The sequence below is a fragment of the Nomascus leucogenys genome, chromosome 5 (genome assembly GCF_006542625.1).
Source record: "Nomascus leucogenys isolate Asia chromosome 5, Asia_NLE_v1, whole genome shotgun sequence".
Classification (NCBI taxonomy): Eukaryota; Metazoa; Chordata; class Mammalia; order Primates; family Hylobatidae; genus Nomascus; species Nomascus leucogenys.
The window spans coordinates 27,333,757-27,352,075 of NC_044385.1; positions in this window are offsets into that span (position 1 = coordinate 27,333,757).

Below are 18,319 nucleotides of genomic sequence, written 5' to 3' on the forward strand. Positions count from 1 at the left end.
ATGTCTGCTTCATTTTCTGACTCTCAACATTGTTTTTGAAAATATAATTAATTTTTTTCATGATATTGGGCCATTATGAATACCCACAGGCTCCATTGTTGACAGAAAATAAAATTACTCTCTAACTTCTTGATAAAATATCAATAAAGTAGGGAGACACTATTTGAGGAAGAATTAAGAATATTCTCCATATTTAGTTCTTTTTTTTTTTTGCCATTGGCAGAGCAAATTCCAGTGGTGGTAAATCAAGAACTCTAAAGTTCAGTAGAAAGAGGTGTTTTGAATGTCAAGGAAATCACTGAGGTAGATTTGGTATTACAATAAGACAGCTGCCCTGTGAGGTCGTAAGAGCTTTTGTGAGGCTTACTCCAGGGGTTCTCAGTCTTGGCACTATTGACATTTTGAATTGGATGTGTTCTTGCTCCTGATGTGTGGGATGTGTATTGTAGGACGTTTAGCAGCACCCCGACCTCTATTCATAAATGCCGGTATTGTCCCCCCAAGTTGTGACAACCAATGTCTCCAGACATTGCCACATATAACCTGGGAAAAAAAAAATTGCCCCAAGTTCTGAGCCACTGGGTAGAACTAAGGGTAGTTTAGGGACAATGTTAATGAAAGCCTCTCCAAAGTCCCATAGTCTTTTTAATAATTAATTCTGCAGAATTTGCTCTTTAAAAACATATTTTTAAAGGCAAGACCAGCCTATCCATAAAAATTGCAGTTGTTTCCACATAGGAACTTTGGATATTTAAAGAAAAATGTAATTTGAAATGAAAAGCCCTTATAAATCCCTTTATACATATCAGTCATTATAACAGTAAATGAAATGAAGAAAAAGCATTTGGTCTCACTCTTCTGTGCTGATCTCTTTAACTCCTGAATATCCTCAATTTGATGAGCCCACTATCAAATGAGACTGGATAGTTATCAGCACAATTGATTCATGGGGTTAAGATGTTTAAATCTCCTTCATATTTAAAATGATCAATTTTAAACTTGATGATGTTTCTTCTTCTTAGTTCCTGGTAAGCAGCTCATCTTAGTGCTAATGACAAGTTCAGATGTTAAAAAAATCTTTATCATTTATGGCTAATTTTATCCTCTGCCAAATCATATCTATTTTCTTCAAGAGAGCAAAATACATTTCCTGATTTTAAATTATTCGGCTTTTAAATATATCTTCATATTCCTGTAGTAAAAGACTGCAAAAAAAAAAAAAAACTGATGTAGAAAAAATGAGGAAACATGACCCGATTTGAATTTTGAATTTGGATGAATGATCACGGACTGCATGCCTGCTCTATAGATGTCATGCACCTGATAAAGTGTCGCGTATTTGTGCTTCTTAGCTTATTTACCCTCGAATAGCCACAGGTAGAAATGAGGTTGTCAAACCAGGAATTTAGTTTCTCAAGTGGAAATTGCATTCAACGATAATCCTCAATGTAGTCTGTGTGTTCTTACCCATCTGGAGTTTAGATAATGCAGATGAGTCATTTTCTGGTGCTTCTCTTTTCATGTGTTTTATTTCTTACCTTTTCGTTTACATGTAACTTTCTTGAATGTTTGCTAGATGATCAACTGTCACCTCTTAGTACAAAGCCATGCCGGACACTGAACCTACTCTGCACTCTAATGAGAACAATCCGGAAAGGATGATTTTCCAGGGAGAGTGACCTCTTCCTGGAGATCTGAGGTTATGTTACAGTATTGTGGAGTTTTGTTGCTTAAAATTCTCCTCCTGTCCTCACAGGCAATTTTGCTAGAGTTGCAATCCTCACATTTGAGAGAACTGTCAAAACTCTAAGACATAAAGTTTAAATAACTCAATAATTGCATGTGAATCCCCCAGTAATGTATGTACATGAGCATATCTTTCAAAGATGTTCAATGGTGCTGTAAATAAAATTTTTTTAAAAAATAGAAACATGACTGAGATATATATGTCTGTGGCAATTAAACAAATAACTCAAGTAGCAGAACTCATTTTGTCTTTGTCATTTACCCTGGTAAGTTTATTATTCAGTAACTCCTTGGATTGGTTTTAATAATTTGGGCTTATTTCTGTTTTTCTGTTTTGCTAGTCTCCTTCACACCCCTTCTTCTATCACCCAGGCTGGAGTGCAGTGGCATCATCTGGGCTTACTGCCACCTCCGCCTCCCAGATTCAAGCGATTCTCCTGCCTAAGCCTCCTGAGTAGCTGGGATTACAGGCACCCGCCACCATGCCCGGCTAACTTTTTATTTTTAGTAGAGACGGGGTTTCACCATATTGGCTGGCTGGTCTTGAACTCCTGACCTCAAGTGATCCACCCTCCTCAGACTCCCAAAGTGCTGGGATTACAGGCATGAGCCACCATGCCCCGCCCTGATTTGGTTTTCTAGAAAGACTGATTTGGCCCTGGGCTCTGACCGATTTGGCTCAGTAGGCTTTGTGTAGAAGGGAAATCTGTTTGGATTCAGGAAAGACAGAGAGGCCTGGCTTATTTTGGAGAGGGTCTCTGGATTTGAAATCTTTCCAATGGGTTGACTGTAATCTTTATAAATGTTGGATTAGAGGAACAGTCTTCCAGTTTTTTCAATTGCTTTTATCAATTAATTGATTTATCAGCATACACTTATTGCAAAGTGTGTGCAAGTGATTCTTGTCTTCAAGGAGTTTATAGTCCACATGTGAAGTTAAGTAAGGCTGTGCAACTTAGTGGGAGTTTAAGGGCAGCTATGTATAGCCTGTGATTGCTGAGATAACCTTGTGCTGGATGCGTTCTGGTGCTCAAATGTGCACATTCCAACCCCTGGGTAGCCTCTGCAATAAAAGGGAGCTACACAACATTTCATGACCATCAATTTCTTTCAACAATAAGAGTCTGTAGCATGAAGCAGAGAACTGAACCCAGGAGTTAGAGTACAGACTCTCTATTCCACAGAGAATCCCACCTACCCTCTGTCTCCTACCCTGCAGAGTATTTTTTTCATACCACTCTTATGTTGTAACATTAAGTTATGCTTTTACTTATTTTCAGTCTCCCTCACTAGATAAGGCTTTATATAATCCACCACTGTTTTCTTCAACCCCAATCACAGTACTTGGAACAGTACCTGGCACATAGTGGTAGCTCCATAAATATTTACTGAATGAATGAATGAATGAATGAAACAAACACAAGAACGAAGGAAAATTTCAACTCTTGGTGTTAGTAGTTACAGGCTTTGAACAAATTCTATAACTTCATTGAGCTTCAGTTTTGTTATTTATAAATGAGGCTAATGATGAAAACCTGTGGTACCTACCACAGGGTTGTAGGAATTAAAGGAGACGATGCATATGAGAACAGATTTAAATGTCAATGGATCTTATTCTTTCACACTTTCAATCTGGCATTTTTATCTTTCCTGTTCTTATCCTGCCTCCTGCCGTCTAGGTAACTCCATTTTGTCAATTAATTAAACATCAATGCTAAACAGCACTAAATGGTAGTATAAGCAACATGGGTGAAAGTGAAGAAGAAAGAATGAAGAGTCAAGGACAGCTTCACAGAAGAGCTGGCATTTGAAATCAGCCTTGGAGTGGTTCAGCGAGTGGAGAAAGAGGGAAAGGACCTTCCGAATTGAGAGCTTAGTTTTAATTCTTTAGGCAATTGCCCTTAAAGCTTTGGTGGGAGGAGTGTGAGAGGGCAAATTGGGGAAATGCCAAGAATAGAATATTTTCAGAAGACAATTTTCTCCAAAAATCTTCCTCAGCTGTTCTATGTTGCTCTGTACAGAGTGTTTCACCTGACATGCACTGAGCCACTAGCATCTCCAGTCCTGCCCAGGATGCTGAGCTCCATCAGTGAAGGACTCACTGTTGTTAAGTCAAGTTTAGCCTAAAGCTACCTTCTTACATATTTAACTTCGGCCTAAAGGTTTCTCTGTAAATCATGAACTATAGCTAGTGGAAGTGGAACCAGATTGTAGCCCACACTTGTGCCAGTCACTGAGTTTTGGCCAATCAAATGTGGCTCTGTTCCCAGGCTGCAGTGCAGTGGCCCAATCTTGGCTCACTGCAACTTTCACCTCCCAGGTTCAAGCCATTCTCCTGCCTCAGCCTCCCAAGTAGTTGGGACTACAGGGACAGGCCACCATGCCAGGCTAAGTTTTTTGTATTTTTAGTAGAGACAGGGTTTCACCATGTTGGCCCGATGGTCTTGAACTCCTGATCTCAGGTGATCCACCCACTTCGGCCTCCCAAAGTGTTGTGATCACAGGCGTGAGACACCGTGCCCAGCCTATCCTAATTTTAAAATCAGCTTTCCTTGACTCTTCTCTGTTCCTTTCAGTGGGAGCATGCTGCCCCAGATTCCCCCTTACCCCCTGGCTTATCCCTACAAACCAGCTCAAACCTTGCAGCCATGTTTAATGCTGCCTTTACTCTTATCCTATGCCTAACTCATCATTATGCTCAACTAATGCTCCCCGCAAAGTACCACTCATGTCAGCGCCTCCTTTCTGTTCCTGCCTGTTCCTCAGGTTCAGCTGTATCACCTCAGCCTGTACTGTTGCAGGAGCCTCTTGGCCAGCTCCCAGCCACCCCTAAACTTCCTCTTGTCAACCCTCTTGCTTCCCTCTGCTCCAGGAGGAGGGACAAACTCCCCCAGCCTGTCACTGTGGTTTCCTTCTCACCCCAGCACCCCCCAGGGTTTATCTTCTTCAGCAGACAAGCAGAGCACAAAGATACCTAAGGAAGTTAGAATGTGAGAGGGTGCAAGGATGCTTTTTCTCTGTAGGCTAGTGAATCGAGTTTTGTATGAGCTGGGGAGAGAGTATTATAGAGTAGTGTGTTTCTTCTATGCCAAAAGACTTTCTTCTTGTTTTTTTTTTTTTTAAATTTTTGATTTTTACATTACATTTACCAAGTTATTTCTTTTCTGGTTTCTCTTTCTGGCTGACTTCCTTTTCTATGTGAGTGTGTCATTTTGCCCCAAAGCTGACTTCCTGTGGATGACCAACTGTGACCTTCCTTGACTAGTGTCCTGATTCCAGAGCACACTCTGATATCGACATATCCTGTGAGCGTAAGCAGAGCCGTGGCCTCTCTCATCTTGCGTGAGGCAAAAAAGAGGGTGGATTTTCCTTTATCTCATATTTTCACCACATGGTCACATATGTGGCTGTGACATAATAATGAACTCCAATATAGAGCCAAAATATTTGGCACATTGCACGATTCTTTTAGGCTTGAAGATGCGAGAGTAAATTTGCATGGGATTTATAACCACAGGGCTGGGTGGGGACGAGGTGAAGGTGGGGGAGCAAATTGTCCCAGTGGCTAAGGTCGATAGAGGCTTGCAGTGGTGCTGATAACAACCAGGCCTCCTATCTGCCTCAGAAAACTGGGACCAAAAGAAGACCACGAGTCTGCAGATGTCATCTGATGCCCAAAAGCATTAAAAAAAAAAAAGCTGTTGACTGTTTTGGAAGGCGTGATGATTGAGAATGTTTTATAGCATTTACTTTCCATTGTTAAAAATTGCACTATTGGCTGGGTGCAGTGGCTCATGCCTGTGATCCTAGCACTTTGAGAGGCCAAGGCGGGTGGGTCACTTGAGGTCAGTAGTTCAAGACCAGCCTGGCCAACATGGTGAAACCTCATCTCTACTAAAAATAAAAAAATTAGCCAGGCGGGGTGGTGGGCACCTATAATCCCAGCTACTTGGGAGGCTGAGGCAGGAGAGTCGTTTGAGCCTGGGTTGCGGAGGTTGCAGTGAGCTGAGATGACACCACTGCACTCCAGCCTGGGTGTCAGAGAGAGACTCTGTCTCAAAAACAAAAACAAAAACAAAATAATTGCACTTTATAACACTTCCTGAGTGGAGAGACATCACTTGACCCATGGTATGACTAATCTTAAGTTATAGGAAAGTGTTTACAGAGAGATTTTATTATAAAAATCAATATATACTATGAATTATAGTTTAAGGTTTAAACATTCTGGCCTTGAAATCTGCCTGCTTTCAAATCCTAGCTCTACTATTTGTTAGTTATTTGACCTGTGAAAGTAAATTGCCAGAGAATTTAAAAAGCTCGCTGGGCCTCATTTGTGCCATGTGTGGAATGGAGGCAATTAGAGTTCCTGCCTCATGAGATTGTCATGCAGACTAAAGGAAATGACCCACGCGGAATGCTCAACACAGAGCCTGGGTCTCTAAATGCTCTATGAATGCTATTAACAAATCTTCTTTAAATGACAACTTTAATTAATAAGTAAAATTTGAGCCAGAGTTACTCCAATTGTTAACTCACTACTCGTGAAATGTCAAAAATATATGGTGTAGATTAGCCTGAGTGTCAGCATCCAGTTAGATTTGAAATGGCAGAGGCTGTATTACATGACTTTACCAAAGAACTATACAGACCTGGACACAGAACCCTGCATCTCCACCCCCAAATTCCGAGGGCCCTTATTTCTAAGAAAACACAATTCAATGCTGAAGGGCTTCAACAAAATACCAGGGCTTGATACAACAGGACCTCACCTCCCAGCCATACACAAGTGGCATCCTGAACAGTAATGTCACTGCTAGAGGGCTACTGAGTCCAGGGTTCCAGTCAGAGGCAGTGAAGTCTTCAGCTGACTCTGGGTGAACCTCCATTCTGTCAATGCCTCCCAGCTAGAGATGAACACACCTGTGGTTGAATGAGTTGGGTTTAATAATTGATGCCAAGAGGAGAAGGTACACCATGGGGAACCATGGGGCATATCAGCAAGAGGGCGTTCACAAACTTATTTGAGGATTTGGGTTCATGTTAAGTGATTTTGGGGGAGGGTTAAAGGAAATGAGGCTTTGCTTTGGATTGGATGCTGTCAGCAAGTGGGGATAACTCTGACTAGGCATCTTAATAAATCCTATCTTTAAGGGAAGCGGGGAGGAATGAAGCAAGGCTCAAGTTTTAATTGGAAGCAGTTGTCACTTTTTTTTTTTTTTTGAGACATAGTCTAGCTCTGTTGCTTAGGCTAGCGTGCAGTGGCAGGCCCACAGCTCACTGCAGCCTCGATCTCCTGGGCTCAAGTGATCCTCCCACCTCAGCCTCCTGAGTAGCTGGGACTACAGGATTGGACTACCACTTCTTGGCTAGTTTTTTTGATTTTTTTTTTATTAGAGACAAGGTCTCGCTGTGTTGCCAGGCTGGTCTTGAACTCCTGAGCTCAAGTGATCTTCCTGCCTCTGCCTCCCTCTGCAGTGGCTCACACCTGTAATCCCAGCACTTTGGTAGGCTGAGGCTGCTGTCACTCATTTTATCCAGGGTGGGGTCTGGAATTTTAGTGATTTGCGCAGTGCTCTTGTTTTTGTCTGTGCTTAGACGGTATTACAGAGTGATCTTGTTTCTCACCTCACTTCATCACAGTCACAGTAGCCTCTTGTCTGGTGCTGGTGTTCTGAGAGATGATTTGTGCCCCACAGGAGAATACAAGGGCTTAGCTGTGAGACCCAGGCCAGTCCCACCAATACCAAGGTCTTGTATAGTATCAGTTTCCAGATGCCAGGGGTGTACTTTTCTTTTTATTATGTTCTCAGTACTTAATATATTTGTGGTACATTTTAATGAAGCAGGCTATGCGCATTGAAATCCTGGCTGAAAGGACACTTATAAGCTGTGTGACCCTGGAAAGTTACTTCACCTTTTGAGGCATCAGTATCCTCCACATTTTATATGTGAGGTCTATACCTGGCCTCCCAGCGGTGCTGTGAAGATTAAATGAGATAATGCGTGTTCCTGACAAATAGTGATTTAAAAACTTAGCTATTTTTGTTGAGTCCCTCTGTATAGTTTGGCCTCCATGGCTTTCTGATTTTAGGACATGGATCGAATGCATTCTCTCTCTCTCTTTTTTTTTTGAAATGAAGTCTTGCTCTGCTGCCCAGGCTGGAATGCAATGGCATGATCTCGGCTCACTGAAACCTCTGCCTCCCAGGTTCAAGTGATTCTCCTGCCTCAGCCTCCCCTGAGTAGCTGGGACTACAGGCACGAGCCACCATGCCCGGCTAATTTTGGCATTTTTAGTGGAGATGGGATTTCACCATATTGGCCAGGCTGGTCTCAAACTCCTGACCTCAAGTGATCTACCTGCCTAGGCCTCCCAAAGTGCTGGGATTACAGGCGTGAGCCACCGCACTCTGCCTGCATTCTCTCATTTTGCTTCATTTTATTTCCTTGCATCATGTGACCCTTTTTTTTAAGTTTTAAGTATCATGATCAGAAGGCCTGCCAGATGCATAAGGTTATTTCTTCCTTTGTATTGACTTCTAGGAAATAATCTTATGTTACTGCAGCCATTACTGTCATGGTTACTGCTATGACGGTGTCAAACAACAGAGCCAGAGAGAGTCCGGCCACAGTGTTCATCATAGCACGGGAGCTCACACCGCTTGTGAGGGACTGGGTTATCATCCTGGCTATCTACTCATCAATGAATGTTTGTTGAACACATGAATGAATGAATGAATGAATGAAAACAGTGAAGCTTAGTTCTCATCTCACATTCCATCAAGCAGGTATTTTCTTTATTCTTTGATATCCACATTCCACTGGGGCTTTGCTGCACAGTTATTGTGTGATGCTCAACACTTCAGTGGAAAGAATGCTACGAGTGAGTTATCTGTGGTTCCCAAGAGGCGACAGCACATAGCAGGGCAGGCCTCCTATCTCCCTTTGCACGGCCCGGGACTCAGGCTACCACACCCACATCCATTTCAGGCCATCACATTTGGAACAGATGTTTTTAGCCTCTTTGCTCATTGATAAGAAAGTATTCTTTGTTTTATTTTGGGGCTCCATGATATCTCCTGCTTTCCTTTGTCACCTCCCTTTATATGTTCTTTTTGCCTTTCTTAGATCATTTTTTATTACTAAGTGACAATAGAACAAAAGAGTGCAGGAGCAAGTAAAGTGAGAGAAAGCCAAATCTCAGAGGAAAACCTGTTTAACAAAATAACCACATATGGTTTGTTCTTCAACTTGCTTTTAAAAATTAACAATATATTCTGGTGATCTTTCCCAGACAAGATGTAAAGATTTACCTCATTTTTATTAACAGTTATATAGTATTCCATTATGCAGCCATATCAACTTAAATATCTACTCTCTTGTTGATAAATTTTACTTCCTTTAGAAAATCATATAAGCTTTAAGTACCATTGGCATAACTCTGACACTTTCTGGTATTAGGTATGTGTGGATTTTGTCTTAATGTCCTTAAAACACTTCTTCTTTATGCTTTTTGCTCTCTCTGTCCCCAGTTTCCTATAATGAGTATATACTACTTATATAATATCATGAAAAAGTTATTTAAAAATAGTATTAATTTCATAAATATTTTCTTGAGTTCTGATTCCAATGACACTTATTGCTACTACTAATCCATTTAATATTTGATTATATGTTTGATATCTTCAAATAAATAGCTTTTTTCTTGAGAACACAAAATATATATTAATAATAATAAAAATAACAATAACATTGACTCAGTACCTCTATGTGGGAGGTACTTGACTTGTGCATATGATCTCATTTAATCCTCACGAAACCCCTGAAGAGTCGGTTCCCTTTTTACTAATGAGGAAAATAAAGCTCAGAGAGCTTATTTTATTTTATTTTATTTTGAGACAGAGTTTCCCTCTGTCACCCAGGCTGGAGTGCAGTGGCGTAATCTTGGCTCACTGCAACTCTGCCTCCTGGGTTTAAGCGATTCTCCTGTCTCAGCCTCCCAAGTAGGTGGGATTACAGACATGTGCCACCATGCCCAACTAATTTTTGTATTTTTAGTAGAGACAGGGTTTCACCATGTTGGCCAGGCTGGTCTCAAACTCCTGACCTCAGGTGATCTGCCTACCTCGGCCTCCCAAAGTGCTGGGATTATAGGCATGAGCCACTGCACCCAGCCAGCTCAGAAAATTTAAATGGATTGTTCAACTCAGTTACAGTGGAGCCAGGATTAGAACCAAGCTGTTTCTGATTCCAGTGCCTCTGCTCTTTTCACTATTCTGTGATGCCCTCCACTTCAGAATCTACTGAAGTCCCCAACACAGGGATGGACACACAATTTATGTTTAATTAAAACATGTTGGTTTAACTATTATTGAGGACAATCACTTTCTCTAAAGTCATAACCTGGTCAGCATACCCAAGCCAGTCTCCTCAAAGACCAATGCTATATGATATGTCCTGACCAGTGATGCTCCTTTTTTTATATTATTAACCACTGGATTCTCTTCAGCATTCGGCCTTGACACATCACACCACGGAAGGAGAAAAGCAAACTGAGGAAAAGGTGAAGTGGTTTCTTGAAGCAGTAACGTATGGTGGAAGACAGAGGCCGAAGCTCAGTAGATCCAAGGGAATGACTCCTACAGAGTTGAGGCTATTGATTGGTATTGAAATGTGGGGTGCCTATTCGTTGTCACCCTTATCTAAAAGTTGATTATTAGAATTCATAATTGCCTTGTCATAAAAGAGGGCTTGCATTTTGAACTGCTGGGCGAGCGAAAACTCTGGACTTTTTAATGTTTTTGAACAGCCTACTCTTTATGAAAGCAACCACACCTCATGGCGATCTCATCAGGTCTCTGGAAAGCAAGTCACGCATTCAGAGGCAGGTCATGCAGCAGAGACGTGGTCTTCCCTCTTTCTCCACGGTGCTCTTCTCTATGAAAGCTCTAAGTACTTTAGATATATAGTAAATCCATCCTTAACTACAAGTTCTTACTCCACTGAATTCTAACATAAGAAGATTTGCTTCTGTATACCTTTTCAATATCTGGGAGAATTTGGATTCTAGAACATGCAAATTGGGTGTCAACTCCTGCGAGGGAAATTTGGAAGAACAGGGAGCTAGGTATTTGGAATAGAGACAAGGATATAGTTGACAGAGCAGAATTAGAGCCCTTTGCATGGACTTCTTAGGAAAGATAAAAGCAAATGAGGGAAATGAAACCTTGGCCTTGGGACTGCATGTGCGTCAGAGGAGCCAGGAGTAGGCAAGTTCAGGGACTTTGAAATGCTGAGACCAGGAGAGGGGCTAAGGGGATAAAAGGCTAGATGTGTGGCCTGGGGTGAGACTGAATGGTGAGTCCTGGAAGTTAGGGGTTAACATAGCCATGTGTTAACCTTGGAAAAGCATTCAACATTTGGCTCAGAAAAAAAGCACATTGCAATATGAGGACTATCTGTTTAAGAAAACAACTCAAAATGGACCAACAACTTATTTTCAAAATTAAGGAGATCATGGACCTTTTCTAGCAAGCAAGTGATGATCGCATGAAAAAATATGGCATCTTTATTACTTATTTACAATGTATAACTATTATTACTATCACTTATACTTTGCACTTTCTTTGTAGGTTTATTTCAGTGGATGTATAATATTTACTAGGCCTTTCATTCTCACCTTTGCCTTCAGTTGAAATTTCACAAATAAGGTTTCAAGTCGTCTTCTAGTCCCACACTGAAAAGTTCTCCTATCCGGAAACTTTTTAGATAGCCAACACCATTGTTTAGGGAGAGTGTTCTGTTTTATGAATGACTAGTAATAACATCAAAAGGATGCAAAAACGACAACAAAAAATAGGCATGGATACAAAAGAATAACCAAAAATGCAAATTTACCACATTAACTTCATTTAAAGACGTTTCGAGAATGCAGCCCTCACTTGAATGAAAAGGTAGTTTGCACTGAGCTGAAACATTTAACTATAACAAAATTTGTTGTTGGGCTACTTAGATCCCCATTCTCAATTCCCTTTTTTCCTGCCTGCCTCCACTGTAAAGGCTGGAAAGGCCACCTGCTTACTGTCCCAACTTCACGTGCAATTCGGGATTCCCATATGGCAATTTTGGCTGATGGCGAGAATGGAGGAGTTTTTAGGTTTAGGAAAGAAAGAGTGCTGGGAAGGCTTTCATTTTTTTCTTCACAAAAAGAAGAGCTATAACTCTTATTTCCCTTTCTCTCTTCTTTTTCATTTGAATGCAGATTAGATGTACAGAGCTATGATAACCATCTTGTGACCAAAAGAAAGGAAAAGACAAAAAAAAAAAAAAGAAATTGATCACAGGGATGCAGTTTGTGATATTGCTGGGCTGTGTAACCACAGTCAGCAGCTGCTGATCTCTAGGCTTCTTTTCATAGGAGAAGAGTAAACTTGTACTCTTTTAAATACATTGTTAGAAAGTCTTCTGTTACTTGAAGCTAGAAGCATTCCTAACTGATTCATAGTATTGTAATTTTCTTATTTCCTCATTAGCAAACATGAGTCTGTTCATGGAATTGTATTAGCAATTGATAGTGCCTATGGGGAGTGTATATTGTTCCAGCCTTGTCTTTAATTCTTACGGATTCCCAAGTCATATTTCCTTTTTCTTTTCTTTTTTTGAGACAGAGTCTTGCTCTGTTGCCCAGGCTGTAGCGCAGTGGCATGATCTCAGCTCACTGCAACTTCTGCCTCCTGCCTCAGCTTCCCAAGTAGCTGGGAATTCAGGTGCATGCCACCATGCCTGGCTAATTTTTGTATTTTTAGTAAGACGGATTTTCACCATGTTGCCCAGGCTGGTCTCGAATGCCTGACCTTAAGTGATCTACCCACTTTGGCCTCCCAAAATGCTGGGATTACAGGCCCAAGTCATATTTCAAGAATCACAATATTTTAAATTGATATCTGTATTATATATCCATATTATAGGCTGTTTTATCTATCTAAAATCATTTCTCTGTGTTTTATATTGAAGGAGACAGATATTCTGTGAAAGTCAGGGAAAAATCTATCTATGTTCAAGAGTTTTTATAGCCTCATTAATACTTGGGGCTAAACAGTGTATACATTGTCATCTCATACTAAAACTTTCATGCAAGGTGGTGGGCAGAGTTCGATCCACTTTACAGGTGGAAAAATGGACTTAAATAGATGAAAACTATTATGCAAAATTTTACTGCAAATCAGGCTTGGGGGGAATAAAAGAACATTTGCATTATATTAGGAAACCTCAAGTATTTTCTTAACTTTTTAAGTTCTTAACAAGTGCCACAAGCCCTGGATTTATTTTGCCTACTTAATACATCTTTTACCATGTGGCCCTATGTCATCTCCTCCCTTTCTCCCTCTCTCCCTCCCTTCCTGTCTTCCTGCCTTCCTGCCTTCCCTCCTCCCTCTTTCCCTCCTTCCCTCCTCCCCACTCCCTCCCTCTGTCCCTTCCTCCCTTCCTTCCTTCCTCACCCACCCTTCCTCCCTCCCCCTACCCCCTCCCTCCTCCCTTCCTTCCTTCCTTCCTTCTTTCCTTCCTATTTTAATTCCAACCTTTCAACTTTTGTGTAGCCTGTTTTCAATCAAGTTTATTGTAAATCCCATTTTTTTTTTGAGAAGTAAAAACTTAAAAAGAAGATTAAATGATTGTCTCTTTAAGAATCAGGTCTTGAGTTTCTCCTGCCCATTTAGGCGACTTCTCCTTTTTCCTCAGATGAAACAATGAATTTCTATTTTGCTGCCACATTTTGGATGTGGAATCTGACTTTAGAGAAGGAACCCCTGGTTTTTGAGTCTTGGGCATGTCTTTTCAGCCTGGGCCTTCTTTTCTCCCTGTCAAATAAGGAAAGTGGGCTGAATGATCTCCTTTCCAGCACGTCCACCCTAGGATTCCATGGTTCATGCTGTGAGTTTCCTGGCCTTATTCTTGAGAGTCTTGAGTGTTTCTTGCTCTTCTGCTGTGTTATCCTTCTCTGTTTGTACAGCTGTGGCACATGATGAGTGTTTCGATTTTATTCTTGGCTAACTGTATTTCCCTTTAGCTTCCTGCTGATTTGTTTGTTTGTCTAAAGATTTTTTTCTCCTACATTCTTTGCCTGTGTTCTTGCATTGATTTTTCTGGACTCGTATCCCCACTTTAGTTCCATCACACAGGACCTCTTTGTGCCCCCAGTGTCAGGAGATAGGCCTAAGGTCTGTTTTGAAGGCTACTTGTGTTCTTTCAGGACCTGCTCTTCCCACGAGATAGCTGGGTCCATGGAAACAGGAACCTTGCCCAAACTGGTTTTTCTTTCCTTTGCTAAATGGTTTTGGCATCTGTTCCATTGTGTTCCATTTTATTCCATTTCTCCTCTTTGGTTTTCTTTCCTTTTTCTCATTTTGCATAAATCTAGTAAGCTTGGAACTACTTTCTATGGATTACCTTTAAGCTTTAAATATCCAACATTCTATATTCTCTCTACTGGTAGAAAACAGCCTAGTGTGGGGTCATATTCTCAAAACAGAACCTGTGTATGAGAGATGAGTTTTAGGTGATACCTGACTGAATATCTTTTCTTTGAATATTATATACTTATTTTAATGTTTACAGAAATATAGCTATCACATCAAACTTGTAATTTCATAGTTGTGCTACAAAAACCTCCCCCTTTAATACATTTACTGACATAGCAAAAGCCTAATTTAAAAGAAATTCTGAAATAATGCTAATTAGCATGGATTGAACACTTACTACAGTGCATGCATTACATATATTAATTCATTTAATCCTCAAAACAACCCTGAGGTAGGTACTACTGTTTACGCCCATTTTAAACATAAGGAAACAGGCATAGGTCAAGTCACTTGGCCAAGGTCACAAAGCTAGTAAGAGGCAGCACTGGACTGGAACTTAGCAGGGGTGACTTCAGAACTACATTCTAGCCACTAAACCATCATCCCTCTTAAAAAATCCTGTATGTATGATTTTGGAACAAATAATGAAGATAGTATTTGAATGATTGAAATTTAGAAATAACTTATGTAATGGAAAGCACATGGGCTTTGAACTTAGACAAACCTTAAATGCTAGATCTGTTAACTGGTCAATTATGTGTTTAAAGACATATCACTTAACCTCTATTAAAGCGCCCATCCCAAGTTTTTTTTTTTTTTTTTTTTTTTTTTGAGACGGAATCTTGCTCTGTCACCCAGGTTGGAGTGCATTAGTGCAATCTCGGCTCACTGCAACCTCTGCCTCCCAGGTTTTAGCAATTCTCTGTCTCAGCCTACTGAGTAGCTGGGGCTACAAGCATGTGCCATCGCACCTGGTTAGTTTTAGTATTTTGAGTAGAGATGGGGTTTCACCATGTTGGCTAGGCTGGTCTCGAACTCCAGAACTCAAGTGAGGCTCCCGTCTCAGCCTCCCAAAGTGCTGGATGGTTTTTTTTTTTTTTGAAATGGAATCTCACTTACTCTCTCACCCAGGTGGAGTGCAGTGGCACAATCTTGGCTCACTGCAACCTCTGCCTTGTGGGTTCAAGCGGTTCTCCTGCCTCAGCCTTTGGAGTAGCTGGGATTACAAGCATATGCCACTATGCCAGGCTAATTTTTGTATTTTTAGTGGAGAAAGGGTTTTACCATGTTGGCCAGGCTGGTCTTGAACTCCTGACCTCAAGTGACCCACCTACCTCTGCCTCCCAAAGTGCTGGGATTATAGGCAGGAGCCACAGTGCCCGGCCCCTATCGTAAGTTTTAACACATATGAATTCCCTCTTCTTTCTGTGAATCTCAGTCTTCTCATCTGTTAAAAAATCAGCATCCGTGACTATTGAGAGGTTTAGAAAAACTTACGGTTGTCAATATATAGTAGGTGTCTACCAAAAATACACATGAATGTCTTCCATTTTGCTGGCCTCTCATAGTTCGTACTTTGGCATTTAGGATCTCCAAATGCTTTAAGAAAAGATCTCTCTCTCCTGTTCCCCTGTTTTGTGACCAAAACAGGGTCAGCCTGGTGAATTTCTTTGATGCCAGTTTCCCCACTGTGGGGAAGAGCACAAAGTATCGAATAACCATAGCCAGGAAGAGAGCACATTTCTTGTGTGGAGCTGAACTGATAGGAAGGGGGTTGTATCTCTATCAGAAAAGAAACGGGAGTGGGTTACCTTTTAGGGTTCACATGGATAGCTTCTGAATTGGTTTGGTCACTATGTGGGTCATCATAAAGAGGTTGTGACCTGCAAGATGTGACTGTGGGTGAGGACAGCTGTGGTTCAAAATGGGAAATGCCTACAGCAGCACTCTAGTGGTAAAACATTTCCAGATTTTACAACTTTGAACTTATTATCCTATAAAGAATAATATAAATGGCTCCAGACTGTTTACCCAAAAGTGATTACAATGGCGTTTGGTAAAGATAAGGCTGTTTCATTCTTCACAAATGATTAAACCTCTGTGACGAATACATGGACAATTGCATTTTAAATACAGGGGTTGATTAGTTAAGAATTTTGAAAATAGCCAGATGCCCCGATACGATAACTGAAAATAACATTTCATGCACCTTAGTTGAAAGGGCTTTTTTGTAAGCCCATCTCCTCCTCCATGAATGTATGTGCCATTTTTTTTTTTTTTTTAATAATTCCACATTCTTCTTGACTTCTTCCATGATGCAGGGAACACAGAATTAGAGTCCAAAGCTCTACACTCAAGTTTGTGCCCTTCCATTTAAGGCTGCTGGGTGACTTTGGGTATTTATGAAACCATTCTGGACCTGAGTTTTTAAATAAATAAATGGAAGAGGTGAGATCGGCCCCTGCCTGCCTTCCAGGTTAAGGTGGGAGTTATCAGGTAAGATACTGTATGTGAAAGTGTTTTTAAAAACTGTGAAGGGCCATAACATGCAGTGTTGTTATTCTCTATGTCTTCTAACCAGATGCCAGGTCATTTTCCCCTTCCAAGTTCCATGTGCCTTTCCTGATCTCTTCCCTAAAGCTTATCTCCAAAATCTTACAGGAGTCAGAGTCTGGGAGATTCTGCTGTCTGGTTTAAGCCTTGATGGCTCCTTGTTTGTTTATTTTTTGTTTTGTTTTGTAAACACAACATGAAATCTCATTAATGTTGGGGCAAGCTAGTGAAAATCTACAGGGAAAAAAGGGTAATTCAAAATGCTGGCACACTGTCTCATTATGTTTTTCCATTATAGCAAGAGTTTTAAGTGCCTGTCATATGTACTCACCGATGTTAGATGAAATGCAAAAGAAACCTTCAGTGGATCTTTAGTCCACTGTGTATATGTGTATGTATGTTGGTGGTGGTGGGGGTGGGGTGGGGAGGAGAGATGCTCAAAATGCATGAAGGAAAACTAGAACAGACACTCTTACCTGAGAGTTCATGGGCTCCATGAGGGGTCCACAGATGGTCTTTCAGGGGGTCCTTGAAAGCCTATGTCCAGATTTGTGCATATGTGCATGTGTATATTTTCTGCAGAGAGGACCCATAGCTTTCATCAGGTTCTCAAAGGATCTGTAATTTAAAACAATAACAACTTAAGAACCAAGACAGAGAACATGGCCAAGCTGCATATAGTCTGACTAAATGGCATGTTGATTATTTATATGGTGAGCTTAGTCAGAAAAAGCTTTTCAAAGAATAATTAAGTCAGGTCCCGAGTCAAGAAAAGTTTCTGCTGGGTCTGCTTGTATGTGTATATTTATTAAATATAACAAATCATTACGGTAAGAAGCTGTAACATCTGGCACTTCACTAATTGGGAAAGCTTTATAAAATTGCATTGGAGGCCAGGTGCAGTGCTCATGCCTATAATCCCAGCACTTTGGGAGGTCAAGGTGGGTGGATCGCTTGAGCTCAGGAGTTCAGCCTGGGCAACATCGTGAGACTCCGTCTCTACAAAAAAATACAAAAATTACTTGGTCATGGTGATATGCGCCCTTAGTCCCAGCTACTTGGGAGGCTGAGGCGGGAGGATTGCTTGAGCCCAGGAGATGGAGGTTGCATTGAGCTGAGATGGCACCACTGCACTTCAGCCTGGGTGCTAGAGCAAGATCCTTTCTCCAAAAAAAGAAAAGAAAAAAAGAAAACTGCATTAGTCATAACTCCTAATTTTACTGTTTAATCTAGTAATCAGATTTTATTTCTAATACGTTTTGAAACTTCCCTGAATAAATGCAAAATTCAAATGAACTTCTCCTGTATATAATTTTGGGGAAGCAACATAAAGTATGAAGGTGAAAAAAGTGGGACTTCTGGCCAGCTAAACTCCTTTCCCCAATTCTGCCAATTTACAGTATGGGTAACCTTTTTTTTCCTAGTGATTCCACATTCTCAGCTATTCCATCATATGAAACATATGTTTATTGAGTTCCTATTCTGTAAAAGTCCCCATGTCTAGAGTTTAAAAGTTGTCTGTGACCAGGTCACAGAATGTGTGGCCAAGTTCTCTGACTGAGGAATCAGGAGGCAGCAGGAACCATGGAATGAGCTCAGGAGGCCCTCCATGCAAGGTTCAAATCCCACCTCTGACATTTTGTCACAGGGAGGTAGTG